The sequence below is a fragment of the Neophocaena asiaeorientalis genome, unplaced genomic scaffold (genome assembly GCF_003031525.2).
Source record: "Neophocaena asiaeorientalis asiaeorientalis breed wild unplaced genomic scaffold, Neophocaena_asiaeorientalis_V1.1 scaffold138, whole genome shotgun sequence".
Taxonomy (NCBI): Eukaryota; Metazoa; Chordata; class Mammalia; order Artiodactyla; family Phocoenidae; genus Neophocaena; species Neophocaena asiaeorientalis.
The window spans coordinates 6,911,719-6,924,521 of NW_020172632.1; positions in this window are offsets into that span (position 1 = coordinate 6,911,719).

The window sequence follows — 12,803 nt, forward strand, 5'->3', positions numbered from 1 at the left end:
AAACTCAGTCTTGCTTCTGGCCCTCCTGGGGCTTCTGGTCCCCATAGGGCAGCAGGTGATGACGGGGCTCCCCTCCCTGCCCCCAGGAGCCCAGTGGGCTTGTAAGAGGAGCACGGCCTGAGGGAGGAACGCCGAGGGGAGTGGCCGATGAGTGTCATGACAGCGAAGCTCTGGCCCGTGTGCCTCTGCTGTCTGAGTACACATTACTAGACACCAGTCTCGTGGTCCGGGGACTCAGGGTGCTGGTTGTGGAGGGAGGGGTGCATCGGGGCGGGACCAGAACTCAGGGAGCAGGCAGTGTAGACTGCCTGGGGGTGGACAGGCCTCCAGTGAAGCGTCCTGTGATGGCCAGCCTCCAAGATGGCCTGCTGACCCATACCTCCTGTGCGGTTCTTTCCACACTGAATCCGGGCTGGCCCCATGTGGCCAACAGAATAAGATGAAAGTGACCATGTGGCTCCCGAGACTGGATCACAGCAGGCATTGCAACTTCTGCCTTGGCTTCTTGGCTCTTCTGCTCTGGGGAAGCCAGCTGCCGGGCTGTGAGAACACTCGAGCAACCTGTGGAGAAGCCCACATGGGGCAGAGCTGAGGCCGTGGGCCAACAGCCAGCACTCCCGGCCAGCCGCGGGAGCAGCTCAACTCCAAAGTGGATCCTTGGGCCTGGTCAAGCCTTCAGATGACTGCAGCCATGTGGGAGACCCAAGTGAGAATGGCCCAGCGTCCCGAAATCTTAACCCAGAGAGTTTGGGAGCATAATAAAGTATTGTGTTGGGTCACTAAGTTTGGTGTGATTTGCTACACAGCATATGATAACGGATAACTTCTATCTCCAAATACTCCCTAGGAAGATGGGAAGATGATCCTTGAGAGGGAGAGGGTGGGGAGGCCGATTAAACGAGACAGAAAGATAGAGCTCTCCCATCCCTTCAGGAAGATGGGGGAGAAACCAGCCTGGACCCTTCAGCATGGCACTCCCTGGGGTAATGTAAGAGGGTTTTGTACAGGTTTCCACAGTGAGTGGCACAAGAGTTGTTGTAGCATACTTAGGCCAGAGTTATGTTATCAGAAAGAATATGTAGACACAGCGAGGGTTTTCGACAAGAAGCCAATCTACTAAAAACATATTTGACAATCATTGATTTAGGCAAACCCCCTCAGGCGTCCTGTACCCTAATTTTATAGAAGAATGGGGGTAACTTAAGTTGTATTTTCCTGTAAGCAGAGCCTGAGACCAGGGTTCGAAGGCAAGCCTGTTTGAGAGGTGACCCCAGGAAGCAGGGAGGGGAGCAGGGGAGTGAGACAGGGCGGGGAAGGCAGCCAGGAAAGGGCGTGTTATGGCCAGAACAGGTCCCACTTTGTCGTGCCCTCCTGGACTGTCCCCTACCACACCTGGGTGGAGAGAAGCCTGGGGAGAGCTGCGCTGAGGCTTTCTGCCTGTCCTGGAGTGAGTGCAAAGGGGCATGGGGGTGCCCCCATGGATGGAGCAGGCGCCTCTCACGGAGTCCCCAGCCCGGGAGGCCTTTCCCAGGCAGTCGGGAGGCCCTGGCGGCCCAGACTCCTGATTGGCGGACAGCAGAACAGAGGAAGGTGATTCATTGTAGATTGGATGCCTGGAGAGTGCTGCCCGGGGCTTGTTTGTGGGGGAAGGGCTCAAGGAGGAAGTTAGAGGAATTGGTTCAAATCCTGGCTCAATCCCTTACTCACTGGATAATGTTTACTAGGCTTATCTCCTTTCTCAGCCTCAGTTTCCTTAGCTCCAAAACGAGGCTGATACTTCCTACCCTTCCAACCTTGAATGCTTAGAATGGCGGTCCCCAGCCTTTTTGGCACCGGGGACGGGTTTCGTGGAAGACCATTTTTCCACTGAGGGGGGGCGGGGGATGGTTTCGGGATGATTCAAGCGCATTACATTTTTTGTGCGCTTTATTTCTACTATTATTACATTGTAATATATAATGAAATAATTATACAGCTCACCATAATGTTGAGTTGAGGTGGAGCTCAGGCAGTAATGCGAGCGATGGGGAGCGGCTGTAAATACAGGTGAAGTTTTGCTTGCTCGCCCACCGCTTACCTCCTGCTGTGTGGCCCCGTTTCCTAACAGGCCATGGACTGGTACCGGTCTGTGGCCCAGGGGCTGGGGACCCTTGGCTTAGAAGAACATTGTAGTGGGTATTGGTAGCTTGCCATCTAGTCCTCTGTCCATTCCCCCTTCTTCTGACAACATTTGGGGCTCTACCTGTCCCTACTCTGTTCAAGAGGTTTGGCTGGAGCTCCACCCCTGGATCCAGCCAATCTGAGCGTGGCATCCCCCTGGCTGTGGAGACTGGTTCAGAGCTGGGCATGTGCTTGAGCCCATCCAAGCACAGCCAATCCCAGTGCTTCTGTGGGAGCTCTTGGAAAAGCTTCTCTTTCGTGGTGGACTAGAATCTGAGAGGAAGAGAAGCTTACCACCAAGTGCAGCTTTAGAACAAAGCCAACACACACACGGGAGAGACTAAGAACAAGAGACGAAGAGAGGCAGGTCCTAACGATGTTGCTTGAACCCCTGAGTCAAGCTGTGCCTGAAGCTGCGGTACCCCTTGCCTTCTCTGTATCCGAGACAATATATTCCCTCTGCTGAAATTTGTTTGTGTTGGATTTTCTGTCACTTGCAACAGAAAGACTTTTTTTTAACCATTAAAAAAAATTATTTTATTTTATTTATTTAATTTTGGCTGCGTTGAGTCTTTGTTGCTGCGCGTGGGTTTTCTCTAGTTGCGGTGACCGGGGGATACTCTTTGTTGCGGTGTGCAGGCTTCTCATTGCAGTGGCTTCTCTTGTTGCAAAGCACGGGCTCTAGGTGCTTGGGCTTCAGTAGTTGTGGCGCACAGGCTCAGTAGTTGTGGTGCACGGGCTTAGTTGTTCCGTGGCATGCAGGATCTTCCCAGACCAGGGCTCGAACCCATGTCCCCTGCCTTGGCAGGCAGATTCTTAACCACTGTGCCACCAGGGAAGCCCTAACAGAAAGACTTTTAACTGATAGAAATTGCAGAAGCTGCAAGTTTTGTTTGTTTGTTGGCTTAAAAGAGTGTTTGAAACCATACAGTCTTAGCCCAGAGGAATTCTCTGAAGTGTTTATCGAATAGGTGGATAAGTGAATCACCTAACTGTGGTCTCCTATTATTACTTTGGTCAATGGACATGAGAATTGGTAAACGGAGACCCTGGAAGAGGGATGTTGGAGAATTTTCTTGTTTTTCCCTAAAATTGGAGAAACTTTCATTCTTGTTTTGTGGGGTGGCCAAACCCTGCCATCATTATGAGGATGACGAAGGGTGTGAAGGACCAGGGCAGGACCTCAGGGAGAAGGCCTGAGAGAGGAGGCGACAGTCCTTTGCAGGGAGTCAAGGGGTTCATCTTACGCTTTGGGGCCCAGCCCCTGGAATGCAGGAAGAAAGAGGGAGCGTGGAACATGGGGAAAGTTTGGGCTCTCGATCCAGAGAGCCAGGTTGAATGCTTGCTCTTCTGGTGAGAGCCTATGTCCCTCTGTCTGCCTCACCGAGCTGTGAGCTCAGATCTTTACCTTGTGTCCCAAATGCCAGGCTTGGCACAGAGGTGGCCTCAGAGCAGACTCACGGGACGAAGCCGAGGATGACAGGAGATCCCTTTCCCAGTGAGAATGACATTTGTGGTAGAGTCTCAAGTGTGTGCCTCCCTCTCCTCCCATCAATGCTCTTTCTCATCAGTGTTCAACTTTTCTTCTCATCTTTGTGGCACTTTGTGGCACTTCTCATCTTTGTGGCACTCCTTAAGCAGTTGGTCCCTCTAAAAGAGGTTGTTTTCCCAAGAAACAATTGGTTGTTTCCACCAATTGCAAACAGATGAAAACCCCCCTTGCCTGGGACTTCCCTGGTGGTCCAGTAAGACTCGGCGCTCCCAATGCAGGGAGCCAGGGTTCAGTCCCTGGTCAGGAAACTAGATCCAGCATGCATGCCACAACTAAGAAGTTCGCATGCCACAGCTGAAAGATCCCACGTGCCACAACTAAAGATCCCACATGCCGCAACTAAGACACGAAGCAGCCAAAATAAATAAATTTAAAAAATTAAAAAAATAAATAAATGTTTAAAATATATGTTGAAAAGAAAGAAAACCCCCCTTTCCCTTCCCCTGACCCCTGCTGCTTGTGGTCATGGAGGTGTAGGGATTAGCCTCACCTTTGCTACTACCAGCTGTGTGGCCTTGGGCAAGTGTCTTGGCTTCTCTGAGCCTCAGTTTCCTCATCTGTGAAGTGAAGATAACTCATTCTTTGTGGGGTTATGTGAAGATTAAATGAAATAACTTATGTGGAAAGGCTGAGCACAGTGCTTTCCATTAAAGTTGGGTGCAGTAAGAGAGAATTCCCACCCTCCAGCCTCCAATGAAGGTAGGACTTGAAGAAAATGTGCATTGATTCCACATGACCCCGCGTGTCCGTGTGTCCACGTGTGTGCATGTGTACTGTGCTTATGGGTATGTGCATGCTGTGTTTGTGAGCACGTAAATGTGTGTGTAAACAGAAATGTGCATATACGAACGTGTGCTTCTCTGTGCGCATGAGTGTGTGTGGGTGTGCGCGTGTGTTTTCCCAGCACTATTAGTGGAAAGCCGTAAGTATGCTTTATGGCAGCGGCAGCAGCAGCTCCGTCCCCCCAGCCATTAAGCTGCCTCCCTCCTCTCATCCTGGGGTGGGGAGCTGCTGCAGCCTTGGTGCCCTCCCTCCCCCACCCCGGCACGCTGAGTGAGCGCCGTCGCCCCCCTCTCTCACCATATGCCTGTCTTTTACAGTTCTTTGGTGCGTGGTGCCCATCGAGTGGGTAATTAGCTAAATGAATTAATTGACATCCATACACGTAATTAGCAAATGGTTATAAGCAGCTATTCTCCTTGGGATGTCTAAAATTTCTAGGGGTCAGATGCTGGGGGTGGGGAGGGGAAGGGTTTGTGATGTTTAAGGAGGAATAAAAGCAGCCAGTGTGAGTGCCAAGGACCAGGACGGGCCTGGGGTGCTCTCCAGGCTCAGTGGCCTGGCTGTGGTTGGGGAGAGGGGCCAGGAAGGAGGGGAGAGGGGTCCATGAACTTGGTCAGGGGAAACTGACTCCTAAGGCACTGGGAGTCAGGAGGCCTGGGTTCCCGCCCCATCCATGTGACTTTCTCTGTGACCTTGGGTAAGTCTCTTCTCTCTGGGCCACAGTCTCCACTTACAAGAGAAATGGATGGGACCAGCTGTCTCTTAGGACTCTCCCAGTTCTGACATTCTTCTCTACTTTAAGCCAAACTTTCTAACAGCAAACAGGGTTGTGCAAAGATGGAGCCATGTGCCCCCTTCTTCATTCCAGAGCACGGCGTCACCATGCTCTCTCTCACCTGTAGGTTTGGGTACATGCTGTGCCCTCTGCTCCAAATGCCCTTGTCCACCTTCTCTGCCTTTAAGGTCGTCCAGAGCAGCGCGGTCCAATAGAACTTTCTGAAATGATGGAAATACCCCCATACAGTAGCCACGAGCCACATGTAGAGATTGAGCACTTGAAATGTGACTAGTGCAACTGAGGAATAGGATTTTAAATTTATTCACTTTTAATTTATTTACATTTAAATAGCCACAAGTGGTTTGTGGCTATTGTATTGGACAGCACAGCTCTAGGTCTTTTAAGATCTAGTTGATTCATTTATTTGTTTACTAAGTCATTCATTCATCCAACAAATATTTATTGAGTGCCTGCTGTACCTAGGCACGGAGGAGACTATCAAGAATAGGCAGTCACGACCCCTGCCCTCATGACGCATTTGTAATGGGAAGGAATAGGAGGGAGAGAAGAGAGAAAAACAAATGGACAAAATAATTGGAAATTATAGTAAGAGCTATGAAAGAAATCAACTAGGGGTTGAGACAGAGACTAGAAAGCCCAGGGAAGACCTTCTTTAGATGGGGTGGTCAGAAAACGTGTTTCGGAGGAGGTGTCATTTAAGCTGGGACCCGAGGGATGAGAATGAGCCCTTCAGGGAGAGAGTGGAAGAGGGACGCTGTAGGCACTGAGGTCAGGAGGCAGGAAGAGCTGGTGAGTCTGCAAAAAATCAGTGGGGTTGGGGTGTGAAGAGTATCAGGGTGAGGCCAGGAAGTGGGGGCAGGTGCCTGATGGAGAGGCCACAGGAGGGCTATGGATTTTGTGGTAACAGTGGCGGAGGTCCCTGAGGGGACCTAGGCAGAGACGTGGCACCACGAATGAGCATCTTCAGAAGCTGACGTGGCTGCTCCAAAGGGGCCAGTGGAGGGGGCCCTAAGGGAAGCCAGCGGATGGTCATCTAGAGGAGGGCACCTGGCCAGGGTGGTACAAGGACAGCTCATAGGCACTTCCACCAGGAAACTTTCCCTGGCTCCCCCAGGCTAGACCAGGCGCCTCTCTGTGATTATGTCACCCCCAGGCCTAACTCCGCCGTGGCACTTTCACCACTTGTCATCACCTGTTATGGTCGGACCTCCCCACCATGGGATCACATCTGATTCTGCATCCCCACCTCAACAGAGGGCCTGGTGCAGAGTGGGTGCTCAGGCAGGACAGCCCCTCCCCAGCTCAGCCGGGGTGTCCTCCATCTCCTGGGAAGAGGCCACCTGGGAAGGTGACTGGTGGTGGGAGAGATGCCTGAGCCCCTGCCTTCTCTACTACCCCTGCTGCCTCATGTGCTGCATTTTGCGGTTTACAGAGCCTCTTTCCCATCCATGGCCTCAGCTGTCTCTCCAAACAGCCCTGAGAAGCAGGTGGAGCAGTAACCCTCATCTACCCATTTTATAGATGGACAGACAGGAGCCCAGGGGGACCAGGTACCTTAGCCTGGAGCAGAAGTCCTCAACCTCTTTGGAAGTTACAGATTACGGAGGTTCAGTGTATAGCTTTTGGGTCAAACAGCCTGGGTTTGAATGCTGGCCATTAATTTCTTAGCTGTGTGACTTCAGGCAAAGTACTTAACCTCTCTGAGAATTAGTGTCCTTATCCGTGAAATGGGGGAATAACTGCATCTATTTCCCTGGGTGGTTGTGGGACTTGTAAAGTGCTCAGGGGAGTGCCTGGCACGTAAGAAGCATTTAGAACTCTTCGCAATTGTTGTTTGGGAATCTGATGGAAGTTATGTACATCCACAAAATGCCTATACAGTTTCAGAAGTTTCACAGAGCTCTTGGAGCTCAGCCATGCATGCCTTGGTGACCATGGACCCCAGGTTAAGAAAATGTAATAAGAAAGACCCTAGTAGCAAGAGAGATATCTAAGGAATAAAGTGTCTAAGGAAAAAAAGATATGTAAGACTAACATGGAAAAGATTTTTAACACTTAACCAAGGGACATATAAGACTACTTAAATGCAAAGACTTAACATTGATAAGGGTATCAGTTGTCCCCAAATCAATATATTAATATATAAATATATTTAATGCAACTCTAATGTTCAAACAGGGATTTCTATGGAATTATATCTATCTATCTATATCTATCTATATCTATAGATAGATAGATATAGATATAGATAAAGATCCAAAAAACAGCCAAGCCCTTTCTGAAGAAAAATAAGGTGGGTAGACTTGCCCTACCAGGTATCAGTATTTGTTATAAAGCTGTAATAGTTAAAACAGTGTGGGTAGGCTCAGGAATGGACAAATTGACCAGTGAAATAGAATTGAGAGCCTGACATAGAACTCCTCTGCATTTAATGTGCGTGACGGAAGCAAAAGGCAGTTACCAGCGTGGTTCAGACTATGGCAGATTCCAGAGCCAGGCTGCCTGGCTTTGAATCCTGGCTTTGACACTTACTAGCTGTGTGATCTTGGGAAAATTGCTGAATCTCTCTTGCCTCAGTTTCCCCAGGGGGGAAAGAGGGGCTATTCAATAAGTGGAAGTGGACAACTTAGTTGTAGATATGGAAAAATGAAACAATTCATACCCAACTTCTTACCAAAATGTCAATTTCAAATGAGTTAAGTACTTAAAGGTCCAAAGCAACACATTGAAACATTGAGAAGAAAATGTAAGTGAACATCATTCTGACTTTGGGGTAGTTTTTTAAAGAGACCTCAAAAGCACTAACCATGGGACTTCCCTGGTGGTGCAGTGGTAAGAATCCACCTGCCAAAGCACACTGATGTATTTGACTATATTAAAACCCAGAACTCCTTTTTCTCAAAAGAAATCTTAAAGGAAGTAAAGTACTACAAACACAAGAACATATTTTCAATACATATAGTAGCTAAAAGATAAGTATTAAGAACATGCAAAATTGGTAAGAAAGAGAAGCAAGCCTAATCAAAATATGGGAAAGAAACACATGCCGCAGAGCAGCTGGGTCCGTGAGCCATGGCTGCTGAGCCTGCGTGTCCGGAGCCTGTGCTCTGCAACGGGAGAGGCCGAAAGCCACAACAATGAGAGCCCTGCGTACCACAAATAAAGAAAAAAAAATGTGAAAGAAATATATGGCTAGGTATTTCTTAGAGAAGGAAATATGTATGGCCAATAAACAACTGAAGAGATGCTCAACTTACTAGTAATCATGGAAACAAAAGTCAAGACAACAACAAAATGTCATTTTACAACATTTGATTGGCCAAAATCAGAAGCCTGACGATTGCAGTGAGTGTGGATCATGGGATTGCTTACGTGTCACTTGTGAGTACACAAACTGATACAACCACTTTGAAAAACAAGTTATTATTATTTTGTAACTTTGGACATTTTCATACCCTATACCCCAGCAATTCTAGCAGGTATATACCCACTCCTAGGTATATACTCCTTGTATTGCACCAGGAGTCATGTAGGAGAATATTCATAACAGCAATCTGTAATAGAAAAACAGCAACAAACCTCCTCCTCCAAGCAAGGGAATGATAAATACAAAATTCAGGGTAGGGACTTCCCTGGTGGTGCAGTGGTTAAGAATCCGCCTGCCAATGCTGGGGACACAGGTTTGATCCCTGGGTCCGGGAAGATCCCCCATGCCACAGAGCAACTAAGCCCATGAGCCACAACTACTGACCCCACGTGACACAACTACTGAAGCCCCCGTGTCTAGAGCCCATGCTCCACAACAAGAGAAGCCACTGCAATGAGAAGCCCACACACTGCCACGAAGAGTAGCCCCCACTCGGCCCAACTAGAGAAAGCCCACGTGCAGCACCAGTGCAGCTAAAAAATAAATAAATTAATTAATAAAAAAAATTCAGGATAGTGATTCCCTGAGCTGGGGAGGGACATGGGATGAGGAAGACAATATAGATAGATGAAAGTTATCACTAATGTCCTAAAATTTGGGTGGTGGGTTCACAGGTCTTGATTATATTATTAAAAATAAATTGGTGAGAATTAGAAGACAAGCCACAGACTGGGAGAAAATATTTGCCAAAGACACATCTGATAAAGGACTTATCCAAAATATACAAAGAGTTCTTAAAATTCAACAATAAGAAAACAATCTCATTAAAAAATGGGACAAAGACCTTAACAGACATCTTACCAAAGAAGAAATACAGATGGCATATAAGCATGTGAAAAGAATCTCCACATCATATGTCATCAGGGAAATGCAAATTAAAACAACAAGATACTACTGCACATCTATTAGAATGGCAAATCCAAAGACTTTTTTGGATTTGGCAAAATCCAAAACACTGACAACATCAAATATTGGGGAGGATGTGGAGCAACAGGAACTCTCATCAGTTGCTGGTGGGAATGCAAAATGGTACAGCCACTGTGGAAGACAGTTTGGTTTCTTACAATACTAAACATACTCTTACTGCATAATTCAGCAATCATGCTCCTTGATATTTGCTCAAAGGAGCTGAAAACTTATGTTCACACAAAAACCTTCACACTGATGTTTATAGCAGCTTTATTCATAGTAGCCAAAACTTGGAAGCAGCCGAGATGTCCCTCAGTAGGTGAGTGGATAAATAAACTGGTACATCAAGACAATGGAATATTATTTAGCACTGAAAAGAAATGAGCTATCAAGTCATGAAAGACATGAAGAATCTTAAATGCACATTACTAACCGAAAGAAGCCAATCTGAAAAGGCTACGTACTGTATGGTTCCAACTATATGACATTCTAGGAAAGGCAAAACTATGGAGGCAATAAAATACAGTGGCTGCCAGGGCTGGGGAGTAGGGAGATGAATAGGCAGAGTACAGAGGATGTTTAGGATAGTGAAAATATTCTGTATGATATTTTAATGATGGATATATGTCATCATACTTTTGTCCAAACCCATAGAATGTACAACACCAAGAGTGAACCCTAAGGTAAGCAATGGACTTTGGGTGATTATGATATGTCATTGTAGGTTCATCCTTGGTAAAAATGGTACATTACTAGAATGGTACATTCTGGTGAGTGATGTTGATAATGGAGGGGGCTATGCATGTGTGGGGATAGGGGTATATGGGAAATCTCTGTACCTCCCTCTCAATTTTGTTGTAAACCTAAAACTGCTCTTAAGAAGTCTTTTTATTTATGAGCCGGGTCTTAGTTGCGGCAGGTGGGCTCCTTAGTTGCGGCTTGCCAGCTGCTTAGTTGTGGCATGCATGTGGGATCTAGTTCCCTGACCAGGGATCGAACCCAGGCCCCCTGCATTGGGAGTGCAGAGCCTTATCCACTGCGCCACCAGGGAAGTTCCCAAGAAGTCTTAAAGTAAATAAATAAGTAAACAAACAGACAAATGGATGTTTGTCAAAACCCACAGAATGTACAACACGAAGAGTGACCCCTAATGTAAACTGTGGAATTTAGTCAATAATAATTTATCAGTATTAGCTCATCAACTTGTTCTGCCAATGCAGGATGTTAATAATGGGGGAAAAAACTGAGGGAGGGAGGGGGCAGGTGGGAATTTTTTGTACTTTTCGCTCAATATTTTTGTAAATCTGAAACTGCTCAAAAAATAGTCTATTCATTAAAAAATAAATAAATGGATGAACAAATGAAGAATAAATGAATAATAAATACGTATAAAAGATAGCCATGGTGTCTTGAGCCAAGTATTATCATTAATCCAGTTCTGCACATCTGAGAGTTATTAAAAAACAAACAAGTTAATCAAAGACAAATAGGTCCTGGACTAGAACCCAGACAAATCCAACATGATGAAATAAAAGTAAAGTCCTATGGTCTGTGCCCAGGTGTCAACCTTATAAACAGAATGCAGAGATTAATAGGAATTCAGATAGGGCTAGGAGTTTCTGTTGGCTGTCAGCTCAAATGGAAACAGTGTAATGCCATGTTTTTTTTAAGACAACAAAAACATAATCTTAGGATATTTTACTAATATTATTACTAACTCAGGGTTTGAGATGGTGGACTGACCATTTTAATTTATTTTTAAAATGTCCCCTCATTAACAAGAGTCCATTAAAAGGCCAGTAAAGGAAGTAAAAGGTACAAACCCATCATAATGAAAAGGCTGGAAAGAAGGAGCATCAGTACATGTGAAATCTTAGCAATAGACCGATATGAAAGACAATTGACAATATGGTCCTCCTCAGTATCCTCAGAGGACTGGTTCCAGGACTCCTGCGGATAACAAGATTTGTGGATGCTCAAGTCCCTTATATAAAATGGCGTAGGATTTTACATTTCGGCACATCCCCCCATGTACTTTATAAATTTATTTATTTATTTTTGGCTGTGTTGAGTCTTCGTTTCTGTGCAAGGGCTTTCTCTAGTTGTGGCAAGCGGGGGCCCCTTTTCATAGCCGTGCGCGGGACTCTTAGTGTCACGGCCTCTCTTGCTCCGGAGGACAGGCTCCAGTCGCGCAGGCTCAGTAGTTGTGGCTCACGGGCCCAGCTGCTCCGCGGCATGTGGCATCTTCCCGGACCGGGGCACGAACCTGCGTCCCCTGCATCGGCAGGCAGACTCTCAACCACTGGGCCACCAGGGAAGCCCCCCCACCCCCATATACTTTAAATCATCTTTAGATTACTTATAATACCTAATACAATATAAATGCTACGTAAATAGTTGTCAGCAGGCAGCAAATTCAAGTTTTGCTTTTTGGAACTTTCTGGAATTTTTTTTGAATGTTTTTGATCTGCAGTTGGTTGAGTCTTCGGGTGCAGAATTCACAGATATGGAGCAGCTGACTGTATTTATTAGATATGTGAAGAACTCTTATTTAAAACATTTTTTAACTGTGGTAAAATATACGTAACATAATTTACCAACTTCATGAGTTTTTGTGTTTTTTTGGCCACACCACGCTGTTTGCGTGATCTTAGTTCCCTGACCAGGGATTGAGCCCCCAACCTTGGCAGTGAAAGTGCAGAGTCCTAACCACTGGACGGCCAGGGAATTCCCCAGCGTCACAATTTTTTTTTTTTTTTTTTTTTTTAGTCCCCTGCATCGGCAGGTGGACTCAACCACTGCGCCAGCAGGGAAGCCCTCACAATTTTTAAGTATTCAGTTCAGTAGTGTTAATTATACTCACATTGTTGTGCAACCAATCTTCAGAATTTTTCTTCTTGCAAACCTGAAACACTACACTCAGTAAAACAACTCATTTCCCCCTTCCCCAGCCCTTGGCAACCACCATTCTACTTTGCTTCTATGGATTTGACTACTCTAGGGAGTGGAATCATACAGTATTTGTCTTTTTGTGTCTGGCTTATTTCACTAATCATAATGTCTTCAAGGTTCATCCATGTTGTAGCATGTGTCAGAATTTCCTTCCTTTGTAAGGCTGATTAATATTTCATTGTATGTATATACCACTTCTTGTTTATCCATTCATCAGTTGA